General features: G+C 37.9%; 1 protein-coding gene across 7 annotated transcripts in view; it reads right to left on the bottom strand.

Annotated features, from left to right (window-relative positions):
- The window catches only part of FAR2 (fatty acyl-CoA reductase 2), a 192936-nt gene that overhangs the window by 100394 nt on the left and 79989 nt on the right, over positions 1 to 12553 (bottom strand). Inside the window, exon 1 of one of the 7 annotated variants that reach the window (XM_030938968.1) lies at positions 4788 to 4919. The exons of the other annotated variants lie outside the window; for them this stretch is intronic. The gene's annotated coding sequence lies outside the window, so the exon portion shown is untranslated. Of the gene's footprint in view, positions 1 to 4787; positions 4920 to 12553 lie in introns of those variants that run through there. 7 annotated transcript variants of the gene reach the window in all.

Raw genomic sequence — 12553 nt, 5'->3', positions numbered from 1 at the left:
GACTGCAGTGAGCCGAGACTGCACCACTGCACTACAACCTGGCTGATAGAGCCAGACTCGACTGTAAAAACAAACAAAGAAACAAAAGAGACATGCTTTCCTGAGTTTCACCCTAATATACAGAAGGTCAGTAAGGGACATCTGTACTTCAGAGATGATTAAGATCTGCCAGAATAGGAGGACAACACATTTGAATGAATTATTACAAAAATAATCAATCTTATGACACGTTTTCTAAATGAAGTTTTAAAAATGATAAAATACCTAAAAATAATTTGTTTAAAATTTAAATCTTTAAAGTGACTTTAATTCTAAGAAAGAGAGTATCATTTTCCAGACGAAAAAACAGAGGTATCACCCCAATATTATAAAATAAAAAATCCTGACTTTTTCGTTGTTGTTGTTGTTCATTTGTTTCATTTGGAAACAAAGCAACCAATATCAAAGGCTGAAACGTAGGACTATTAGAACATTTTGCATCCTGGCTAACACAGGTGAAACCCCGTCTCTACTAAAAAAATACAAAAAACTAGCCGGGCGAGGTGGCGGCGCCTGTAGTCCCAGCTACCCGGAGGCTGAGACAAGAGAATGGCGTAAACCCGGGAGGCGGAGCTTGCAGTGAGCTGAGATCCGGCCACTGCACTCCAGCCTGGGCGACAGAGCGAGACTCCATCTCAAAAAAAAAAAAAAAAAAGAACATTTTGCTGAGGAGAAGGAAAATTTATTAATAAAGATAACAAAGTTTGAAGAACTTACTTCTTAAAAGGGGAAAAATGGAAGCCAATTTTTTTTTTTTGGACCTTAGCAAAATATACCAATGAAATGTGCAGTTTTTGGTAATTATTTTGGTTCTAGTGTTAAGTGTAAAACAAGGAAGGCTTTAACTACCCTAAGAAACTAAAGGTAACAAAAAAATTCTGAGGAGAAAAAATTTTCCTGCAGTCAAGAGAATGCTGCTTTTACAGACATTTTCTTGTCTCTTATTTCAGTATTCTTGAAAAATTGATTGATTAATAAGGCAATTCTGTCTAGGTAAAACTGCCTGGAAACAATCAGTTATTATATTCCTGTGTACAGGGCAAAATGACAAAAAGGATAATGCAGGACACCTTGGAGCAAGTACTGTAAATTACAGAGTATCTGGTCGATGGAGAAGCAATTACGAAAGAAAAGGGACCTACTTCTTCCTCATAACTGAAATCACCCATTCATTGTTATTGACCCTAAGAAAGATGAAAGGGAGGAATGCCTGTTGTTAGGAGTCAAAGAGATAATAAAAAACCATTGAATCAGGAATAGGGGATGAACCATTATTTATTTAAATTGACAATGTTTTGTTTCAGATACGTTGATTGTAATGTTTCTATTTTCTTTCATTTACATTCCTTCTTACAATGTTCTAATAACTTCTTTTAAAATTGCCAATCAAAATGCCTTAAATAAAATGTTTTACCAGCTCTCAGCACCAAAGGAGTCAAATCTGGTGACAAACACCAGAATCATAAATATAACAATGATAGGAACATAAGGTGCCCTGCAGAAAACAGAGGAACTCCATACTCTAAGAAATCTCTCATTTTTCCCAAAGATAGAAAAAATAATCCCCTTAAAAAGGGGCAGAGTGACATTTGTTTTACATTTTATTTTCTAATCCCATTATTTTTTAAAAGAACTAAGTAAAGTAAGTCTTCAAAAAGTATGATATTCCACCTTCTTCCTTCTCATTGTGTTTTATGTAATGCTCCACCAGGTGATGCTTACCATCTTACAAATGGCTCTACATTTTGCTCTGGAAGACTTCAGTGGTGAATTCTTTTTGTGTAATACTATTACACAAAAAAAGTGTAATACATTGGTAAACATTGTGTAATACCAATTCTTTTCGCGTAATACCATTACACAAAAAAACATGCTTAGAGGAATTTAGAGACACATAAGCTCCAAACCAGGATGGGACTAGGACTAAAAGGATTTCAAGATGGAATGAAAAAAGTACAAAAATTAAGTATCTAAACTCTCTGATAAGATAGGCAGAAGGTTATAAAATATATGACCACCCTACAAGACTCAATCAAATGGATTAGAATTTCATTTTGAAAGCAATTCACCATCATAAAAAAAGTTTGTGTTTCCTATAGTTTGAAAGAAACTCTTATAATTCACACCTTTTTTTCTCCCTAGAGCAAATCTGCATGTGAATTTTTGCTGTTCAACTGCTTAGAGGTACTTTATCAACAAAGATCTTGTCCCAGGGCTTTGTGAGCCTTCACTATTAAACGAAAAGTACAAGAGTTTAAATCTGAAGACAATTCTCACATCCTATGTTATTAATAAATAAAGCAAGAACACAGGCTGGGCTATAGGTGTGAAGAAGAAAGCCTTCTAATTCTCCTTGCTCACAATTTTTTCACTCTGAGTCAAATACAATCATAAACTAAACTATATAATGAAGCTGGAATGATATCTAACTTTTCAGTGCAAATATCATCCAACAAAATACGTAAGAATCACTAGCGTTTATTGAGCACTTACTATGTTGCAGACAATGTCCCACACATCATGCAATTATTTTCTCATATAATCTTTACAATAACTCCATGGGGTAACATACGAAAATGCTCAGGGCAGAGAGCTTAAGTAATTTGTGCAAGTCTGATTGATATCTGATTGCTGGGAGAAAAAGCACAAACTGTCACCCAGGATCTCTGTCTCCAGAGCCATGTAGTCTCCTTTCCTGTGTGAAACTAGTAAGATATTTCTGGCTAAGTATTATCTAGGGTAAAGAGCATGCACTTTCACCTTCACATGTATGTTATTTCCAAACCACAGTACTTTGTTTGGAAATAAGGAAAGCTGCAGTCATTTTTGAAATTGAAAAAAGGTGAGGCTTTGTGACGGTGCATTAATGTGATAAGCAAAACTGTGGCAGCTCCAGTGGAGAGAGAAAATCACTCCCTTCATTAACCTTTGCTGCTTGTTTATCTTGGAATTTCCATATAATCATTTGCCCCATTGTCTTAGGGCAGCCAGAAAAGCTAGGATTCTATATGAGTTCCGATCCTTCCTTGAGATGTACTCTGACTAGAAATAGTATTGTAGAGCTTTTTCCAGAGCACCTTCATCCAATTTCCCATTGGAAAAAAATATGCGAATTTTTTAGAGCATTATGTAATTGGTACTGTCTTGCAACTGTAAGCTTTGATCAATGACAACAACAACAAAAATACAGTAATAGTAACAACAATAGCTAACACATTTTGTGCTAGGCCTTCTGCTAGTGGCTTCACATGTATTATCCCATTTAACCTTTACAATAATCTTAAAAGGCAGACCTCATTATTACAGATAAGACAACTGAGGCTCAAAGAAGTTAAACAAATTGCCTAACATTTTCTTTATTTACAAAGTTAACTAACTGCTTTTCATATTATTTATTTATTTATTGAGATGGGGTCTCACTCTGCCACCCAGATTGGAGTACAGTGGCACCATTACAGCTCACTGGAGCCTCCACCTCCCAGGCTCAAGTGATCCTCCCACCTCAGTCTCCCAAGTAGCTTGTACCATGGGAGTGCACCACCACACCTGGCTAATTCTTTTACTTTTTGCAGAGACAGCATCTTGCTATGTTGCCAAGACCGGTCTCGAACTCGTGGCCTCAAGCGAACTCATCGCCTCAAGCTATCCACCTGTCTTGGCCTCCCAAGGTGTTAGGATTACAGGTCTGAGTCACCACACTTGGCTCTAATTACTTGTGAATTCATGTTATTTTTATATCCCTTTGCCTCAAAGAAGGACACAAGGCAATTAATATTCACTTGGGAACTCTTCAGCTGTTCCATATAATCATACATATTTCATATTATTGCAGTAATTCCGTTTGCAATTTAAATACATTATTATCTTTTTAAACATTACGTATGTCTAGTAAGTCATTGCTTTGGTATGTATAGAATTTGAACATGTCCCATAGAGAAGCCAGAGCAAGCAAAAGAAACAGGTAAAATGTTTATGGAATGAAGGCCCTGTTCCAATTCTCCCACACCCAGCAGAATAGAACCACCGGCCTTCTGAGTACTTCGAAGTTGACTAATGAAAAACAAAAGGCAAAAATCTATAGTCAGGCACAAGCTGGAATGTATAATCTCTGCTGTAAGTACAAAAATTAAGTTTTATGTTTTAATTGATTTTCCTAGGCAAATTCAATAAAATGATCAAATGCAATCAAAGTATCATATTCTTCCCTGGAGCTCTCAAGTTCCCTGCTACTTTAATCTATGTTTGAATCCTATATGAAAACCCTTAGACTGTAAATATGCACCAGGTGTGCCAAAGTGACACTTGGTGACACACAAACTTACTGCAGAATTGAATTTCATAGACTAGAAACAAATATCTTCCTCTATTCATCCTTCCAACCCCCTCAAACTCAAAAAGTTCAGCATTTCATTTCATGGAGTCATAGTGAACTTTGTCAGTTTTTCTTCACTCAAATGCTTAAATAACTTGCAACAATTATTTGGCTTGAACTTCACAGCACAAGGTGAACCAAGTGCTTATTTTTAACCAATGTAGAACATTGCACATTTCGTTATTCTACTTCACAGAAAATTAGTCATCGATTTCCTAGGATAAATGAGTTCTGCTGAGCTATGGTGCAGACCAAGGAAAAGTGTAAATGAGGTAAAAAGACCAGTCTCTCACCCTAAGATTCATTCAGTTTGTCACTCCTATGAATAACGTTAGCAATAGCTGAGACTGCATTTGTTGCTTGATTTTTCTCTTACCTTATTTTTGGCTAATTTCTCTGGCTTCAGGTTTTTCTATGACCAGAAGGTAGGAATAGAGCTGAGCAGACAATGTAGCAGAAAAATTTAAATGACTTCTAAAGAGCAATGAGAGGGGCTCTCACAGTATCCCAAGACCTGCAGCTTTTCAGAAGAACCTTCAGAAGAATGATTCATCACACTATTATATCCCCATGCCTGACATTCAGCTCACCCCAAGTTGAATTGAAAGGCTCTGTGGGCCGAGCTTACCATGGACAGCTGCAATCATCTTTGTATTGTGAAATGCAAGTAATGCCTTCTAGTCCTAAAATGTTGTCACTGCAGTCCTCAGCATGCCAGAGTTTGAGAAACATAATTTGGTTATCTCTTTGGTGATCAGAAATGGAGTATCGAGTCCTTTTGTTAATTCATTCGATCAGCCATTTATCCAACAACAAAAATTAGTGATGACCTGCTAAACACTGCACTATGTTTTAGAGATGAAAAGTTCTGAAGATGAAGAATATGACACAGTATATGGACTTCCACAAATGAATGTCATCCCACTTCTCCTACCTACCTCCCAGTTCTATACGTTTGCTCAGAGAAAGGAAGGAGAAGAGATTTACAGAAGTAGGAATGCACTGTAGTAAACTCATCATCTCAAAAGTTACAGTGCTAGGTTCCAATCACAAACCTGACATATTATAATTGAGTAACTTCAGACAAGCTTTGAAACTGAGGCCGGGCGCGGTGGCTCAAGCCTGTAATCCCAGCACTTTGGGAGGCCGAGACGGGCGGATCACGAGGTCAGGAGATCGAGACCATCCTGGCTAACACTGTGAAACCCCGTTTCTACTAAAAAAAATACAAAAAACTAGCCGGGCGAGGTGGCGGGCGCCTGTAGTCCCAGCTACTCGGAGGCTGAGGCAGGAGAATGGCATAAACCCGGGAGGCGGAGCTTGCAGTGAGCTGAGATCCGGCCACTGCACTCCAGCCCGGGCGACAGAGCGAGACTCCGTCTCAAAAAAAAAAAAAAAAAAAAAAAAAAAAAAAAAGAAACTGGTATGTGCCTCCATTTCTCTGTCTGTAATCCTGGGATGGTGCTAGTAATAGTACTTTCCTACTGACTGTTAGTAGTACCCCTCCCAATAGACTGTCGGGAGGACTAAAAGGATTAAACTATGTAAATGATTCAGGACAGTACCTGGCAAATATTAAGCACAATATAAACAGTACAAATATTTTCATTACCCTCTGAGTTTAATCAGATTTCCTAGAATTCATTTGGACCAAATTGTCAGTGTGTGTGCAATTCTGCTAGATAATTTTGTTCTTATGAAGACAGCTGGCGTCAGTAACCTATAAGGTCATTATGAGCAATGATGGAGCTTATTTTCCAGGTCTAGAAAAAAACTTGTGAAGTACATATAGCATTCTAAATTGGTCCTTATTAGAGGGTGAATTCAAATTTGAAAGATTAAGAAAGACAAAGACTTCCTCTCTGACTCAATTTTAGTCAGGCTCCTCTTCTGAACTAAGCCTTGACATTGACCTCCTGAGTCCCACTTTAGCGAAGTGTCCTATTAAGCCAGTTTATTGAGAATTCTCCTCACTCTTGATATCTAGAGTGATATCAAGATGTCCCATGAAGAATCCAGATGAAGAAAAAGAAACAGGTAAAATATCATTTTAGATATCAAGAGTGAGGAGAATTCCTCTCCTTTCACCCCGTTCCTTGATACCTTAAGCAAGTTTCTCTTAGTAACTGTCCATCTTCTCTCCTACTCTAAATCCCCACTTGTCCCTATTTGTATTTGGAGTTGAATTCACTCTGTCTCCCCTAGTGCAATAATTTTGACCCCTATTGCAATAGTCTTGAATAAAATCTATCTTGACATTGAAAAAATGTGTTTGAATAACTTCTCTTTAACAATCAAAACAATGAAATATCACTATGATTGAAACATGAGTAAGTCTCTACATAAGGCAATGGGGACAAGTTCAAATAAATTGGAAGAGTATGTAATGCTCAGAGACAGATTTTCTTATAACAGTGAGTGATGAATGTGAAGAGTGGTCAATCATAAAAGAAAATTTGGGCCGGGCACAGTGGCTTATGCCTGTAATGCTAGCACTTTGGGAGGCCGAGGCAGGCAGATCACTTGAGGTCAGGAGTTCGAAACCAGCCTGCCCAACATGGTGAAACCCATCTCTACTAAAAATACAAAAAAATTAGCTGGGCGTGGTAGCGGGCACCTGTAATCCCAGCTACTTGGGAGGCCGAGATGAGACAACTGCTTGAACCCAGGAGGCAGAGGTTGCAGTGAGCCAAGATCAGGCCACTGCACTCCAGTCTGGGCGACAGAGTGAGACTCTGTCTCGAAAAAAAGCAAGTTTGGAAAATTTGAAGCAATTCTCTGAGCCGCATCTGTAATTGCATTTCCCATTAAAAATAAAAGGTTTAAAGTCAACTCAGGATGACCCTAAAGCAAGCTCATTTTATAAAATTGGTGGTAATAATAATGATATGTCATTATTAGGCATATAACATCATGTCTGGCTGCAGGATTAAATTGGGGGAGCAAACTGGCTTTGAGATAGACCATTTAGCAGGAAATAAAGTGTCTAAAATAATTTGGCAAATTGGAAAGACAAAAAAGAAATCGAATAGATGGGGTATTTAAAGTAGTTAAATTTCATTCAGTTTTAATATGTATGTACTAGAAGAAGGAATTAATAGTTATGATATTTGCATTTTCCAGTTGAAAACAATCCTTTAGTTTTCCGAATATATCAGTCAGATTCCAGAAACCCTAACTGGGAGACAGGGAAGAGGTTATGTTACAGTAGGTATCTGGTCAGGTATGAGCAGGGCAGAAGGCTCCCCGCCCCCACCAGGAATGTCAGGCAACCATCAGATGATGGTCAGGTGGTTATTACACTTCCTCTAAAATAATAATTGGACGTAGTCGGAATCAGGGAAAGGCAGTCTCCCAACAGGCAGAAAAACCTGAAACTGGTGATTAGCTTCCAGATAAGATCTCTGGAGTTGGGCGAGTGGGCTCGAGCATGCGCACTAAGAGGAAAAGTGGCAGAGTTCACTGGCATATAACCTTAGAGGAACACGCCCCTGGTAAGCGAGTACCAGTTTCTGGAGTTGTAGGCATGCTCACGTCATGCCTCAAGTGAGCATGCTCACAACTCCAGTAAACACACTGCGCCTGTGGCCCCTCCCAAGCGCTGGCAGCCCAATGTGGATAGCACAGCCTGCCCCAAGGGAAGAATCAGGGAGAGGGGACACAAGACCCCAGAAGTATGTCAACATAGAAAACCCTAAGTCGAAGGTCAAACCATGCACTTGATCTCTCACGTCACCTGCTTGGCCCTCTTCCAAGTGTACTTCCTTTGGTTCTTGTTCTAAAGCTTTTAAAACAAACGTTCACTCTTGCCTGGGTCTCTCACTCTGCCTTTTGTGCCTTGGTCGAATTCTTTCTTCTGAGGAGCCAAGAATTGAGGTTGCTACAGAATCGTATAGATATCCCACTGGTAACATACTTTGGTGCCGTGTGACTGGGATGTTACACTGCTAACAATGAGAGAAAATGTTGATGAATGGAGAAAAAAATGGGCATTTACACTAAATATCATAAATAATTTTTTGTCATTTACTTTTTAAATAGGTAAGCCTATATTTTCTTGAAGTATAAATAGTAAAAAGGCCTTGATTTTAAAGCTCAAATTGAAGATTTCTGCATACTCATCCATTAAATTAATAGAGAAATGTAGCAAGTCATTTAAGAGCACAAATTCCACCTCTCTTAAAGATTACTGCAAATTAAAGTCTTTCCTATATGCTCAAAGACATTAACCCATAGGATTCGTATACCTTTTGATTTATGGAAAGAAACTAGTCTAAGTCTTGCACTGTACTCCGAGAAAGAGCTTTGAGTGGGTGATGCTCTAAATCTATATCTGATATTCATTATCAGGGAAAATGTAACCAAGAAAGGGTCTGCATGGAGGAAGTGAACGAGGTCTTAACGAAAAAATTGACAAAGCCGGAGTCCATTAAAAATTCACCGTGAACGTCAAAGCAAAGCCCTGGGTTCTAGTGCCAGCTCTGTTTCTAATCAGTACCGTGACTACTGCCAGGACTCAACTGGATCATTTGTAATGTGCAGGGATGATAATATCTAAGTACCCCACTAGCTCTAAAATTCCTGGATTTGTAATGGGCAATCAAATACAAAATAAAATCATTGATTTTAAGAACTATAATAAAAAATTGGCTTCAAAACACTTCAGATTCTGGGTTTCTAAATCTGGCTTGAATGCTTCTCTTTTTCATTCGATTTTTCAATCTCAAAAAGGAAAAGAAAAATTTTCTTTATTTGAGTTATAAAAGACACTGTAACTTTTAGGATAAAGGAAAACAATGATATCACTTTCCTCCTTTGGGGGTCTTCTGGAAATGAAAGAGCTGCTGTCTGTCTCACAGATATGGGCACTGGCAGAATGAGTTAATATGTATGTAACCAAGCCAGTTTCAGTTTTTAAGGATTTAAACATATCGAAATTTCAATTGTTCCTTCTCTCTTTTTCTTGTCTACTCAGAGTTAAAACACATTTACTATAAATTATTATCAGAAGGTTTTCTCATATCCATGATGCAGATTCCCCAGATACTCGTCTAGGTGCTGATGTACAGCAGTGAATGAACCAAGTTCCTGTTCTCATGGAGTGTGTCCTCTGTCAGAGCTGTCCTGCTTTAATAATATTGAAAGTTCCTGTTTGTGTAAAAGTATGAGGAAAATAAATACCACCTATGTTATGTTATGATATTGTTACATTTGCTTCAGGTATTCTTTTCCCCAAGAGAGATTATAGCAATTTACGATCCTGGCAGCAGAACAGTTTTTATTTTATGTATTGAACATTAGTGTTTACTGTGAGCCAGGCTGTTTGATCCTCATATAAATAAACCTTGTGAGGCAGGTAATAATAGTACCCATCTGGGGTATAGAATTCTAACGTGGGCTGGGCACAGTGGCTCATGCTTGCAATCCCAGCACTTTGGGAGGCTCAGGTGGATCACTTAAGCCCAGGAGTTCGAGACCAGCCTGGGCAACTGGTGAAACCCTGTCTCTACCAAAAATGCAAAAATTAGCCAGGCATGGTGGCATGTGCTTGTAGTCCCAGGTACTCAAGAGGCTGAGGAAAGAGGATTGCTTGACCTCAGGCAGAGGTTGCAGTGAGTTGAGATGGCACCACTGCACTCCAGCCTCGGCGACAGAGCAAGACCCTGTCTCAAAATAGATAAATAAATAAATTAATTAATTAATAAAATTCTAACATGGAAGGTTTCTATTTTCAGCATTTAAAATACATCATTCCATTACCTTCTAATTTTCATGGTTTCTGAGAAGTTAGCCATTATGCTCACTCTGCTTTTTCTAAATATAACTTTTTCCCCTTCTAGCTGATTTTAAGATTTTTCTCTGTATTTTTGTTTTACAGTCATTTTCTAGGTTTTATTTTCTTTGTGTTCATCCCACCTGGCATAACCTAATATTTTTTACCATGTGAGTTAACATTTTACAAATCAATTTTGTAAAACTCTTAGTGATTCTTTTCAAATATTTCTTCTGCCCTATTCTTTTTCCTCTCTTTCTGGAACTTTGATCACACATATATTTGACTATTTGAGATTGTTCATGTGCTTTTTCATTTCCTGTTCAGTTTTAGCTTTCATTCCTTTCTTTTCTCCTTGCTTCAGTTGGGATCATTTCTATTAATATGACTTCGAGTTCACAGATTCTTTTCCTCTTCTGTGAATATTATACAATCAAGTCCACCTTAATTTTGGATATTTGTCATTCAGTTCTACAGTATCATTTTCTTTATTATTTGTTCTTCTTCCTCCTCCTCCTCCTCTTCTTTATCTTCTTCTTCAGGATTCCATTTCTTTTTTGGAATTCCACATTTCTTAGTTCATTTTATGTTTCTTTCCCATTAATTTCTTTAACATGTTTGCAACAGTTATTTTAAAGAACTTGCCTGTGAATTCCAACATTTGTGTCCTCTATGTGCTATTTCTAATGACTAGTTTTTTTCTCTTGACTGTGGGTCACAGTTTCCTGTCATAATTATTTATTTTATGCTGGAACATTGTATTTTAAAAAGCCATAAAAAGGGGAGTAAATACAGTTTTCTCCAGAGAGCCATACTGTTTCCTCTGTTAGACAGCTAGGGAGAGTTTAATTACTTCAATCCAATCAGGAACTGAGTTGAGCTGAAGCTGAATTTAAATTTTGGTAAGTTCCAGCTCACATCTGGTTTTGAATATCTTTAGGATGAGATGTGTCCTGTGTGTATTATAGTCTTTTTCTTCTAGCTTGACTTTGGATGTTAAGCACCATGAGTTAATGGAAATCTCTCTCTGCCTTTCTAACCCCACCTCCAGCTTCCTCTACTGCTTCTTCTGGGAACTTAGCAAAAGTCCCATGGGGACAATCAGCAGCTAGGAAGAATCAGCTCTATGTTTTGGGTTCCGTTTTTACTGTTGCAATCTGTCATGCCAGCTAAGATTCCTAGTTAATGTAATACTTGTTTTACTTTTCTTCAGAAAGGTCTCAAGCCAGATTCTCTACCTTCCCATGCCCAGACTGAGCAGATGCCTCCAGGAAAGTGACCTCTAGCATTCACCCATCTAGAAAGGACTTCTCTAAATTTTCATTTCTTTAGACCATTTTTATTTGTAGTTTTTTGAAGTTTTTAAAAAAGTGTATGATAATGTACCTATTTTTCCTACATTCTAGTCAGAATCCTACATTTTAACCATGTGCCTGGTAGGGGTAAGTTACACTAAAGAGCCAAAATAGTTTTTAAATGTGTCATTTTCTTTTCGTCTTTAAATGCCAGCGATTGGAGAGCCTTGCCTTGTGATGGATAGTTCTAATGTTCTGTTATTGTTATTTGTTTAGTTTCTTTGGCCAAAGTACTGTGAGTATCTGAGCACATATCTACCATTATACACCAAAGTGCTTTGTGGCCCTTTTGATAAAATCTAGTTTCTCCTACATGACATGAAAAGTTTAATAATTTGACATTATGGAAGCAAAATGCTGGACTTATATTTTGGTATTTTTTGGAAGTCTAAAATATTGAAATGCTTGAAATTAACTTAAAATGCTATATGTTCTGGGCTGTCAGAAGGAAAAATAAAATCCCTGAAAAGGCTAACAGCAGCCTTTTGGTTTCAGCTGTTTCTTATTAGCTGTCGATTGTTACGATGTGAAGGCATAAAGTGCAGGTGATGGGTTTAGAAGATTTGAAATTGGTGGGAGCTTACCAATGGGGTTAGGAGATTTATAATCGGTGGGAGCTTACATGTAAAATTTTGTAAAAGTTTCCCTTTCTGAATCAGGCTTAAAATGTCATAGATCCTTATCTCACTGCAGCATCTGCTGTGCACATGACAGCAATAAGAGATTCCCAGAGTCAATGAACCCAAGATCCCCGATCCCCATCAACTCCATGAACTGTGTGTGACCAAAGCCCTAAAGGGCAACAACCAAAGGGGAGGAAATTCTTGGTAACATAAAAACATAACAATATTGGGCAGTATCATTGAAGATACCAGTGAAATAGAGCAGTCATTGGGTGGAATGTTGTAAATAACATTCCTGAAGGACAGGGCTTTCTAAAAAGGCTTCCCTGAAGAAAATTACCATGGAGGAGCCTGGAGGTTGATAGTGTCAGATGAGAACTGTTTCTAGATT

This window comes from Rhinopithecus roxellana, chromosome 10 (assembly GCF_007565055.1).
Source record: "Rhinopithecus roxellana isolate Shanxi Qingling chromosome 10, ASM756505v1, whole genome shotgun sequence".
Taxonomy (NCBI): Eukaryota; Metazoa; Chordata; class Mammalia; order Primates; family Cercopithecidae; genus Rhinopithecus; species Rhinopithecus roxellana.
The sequence above is the reverse complement of the archived record's forward strand: the minus strand, read 5'-3'. Positions and strand labels throughout refer to the sequence as shown.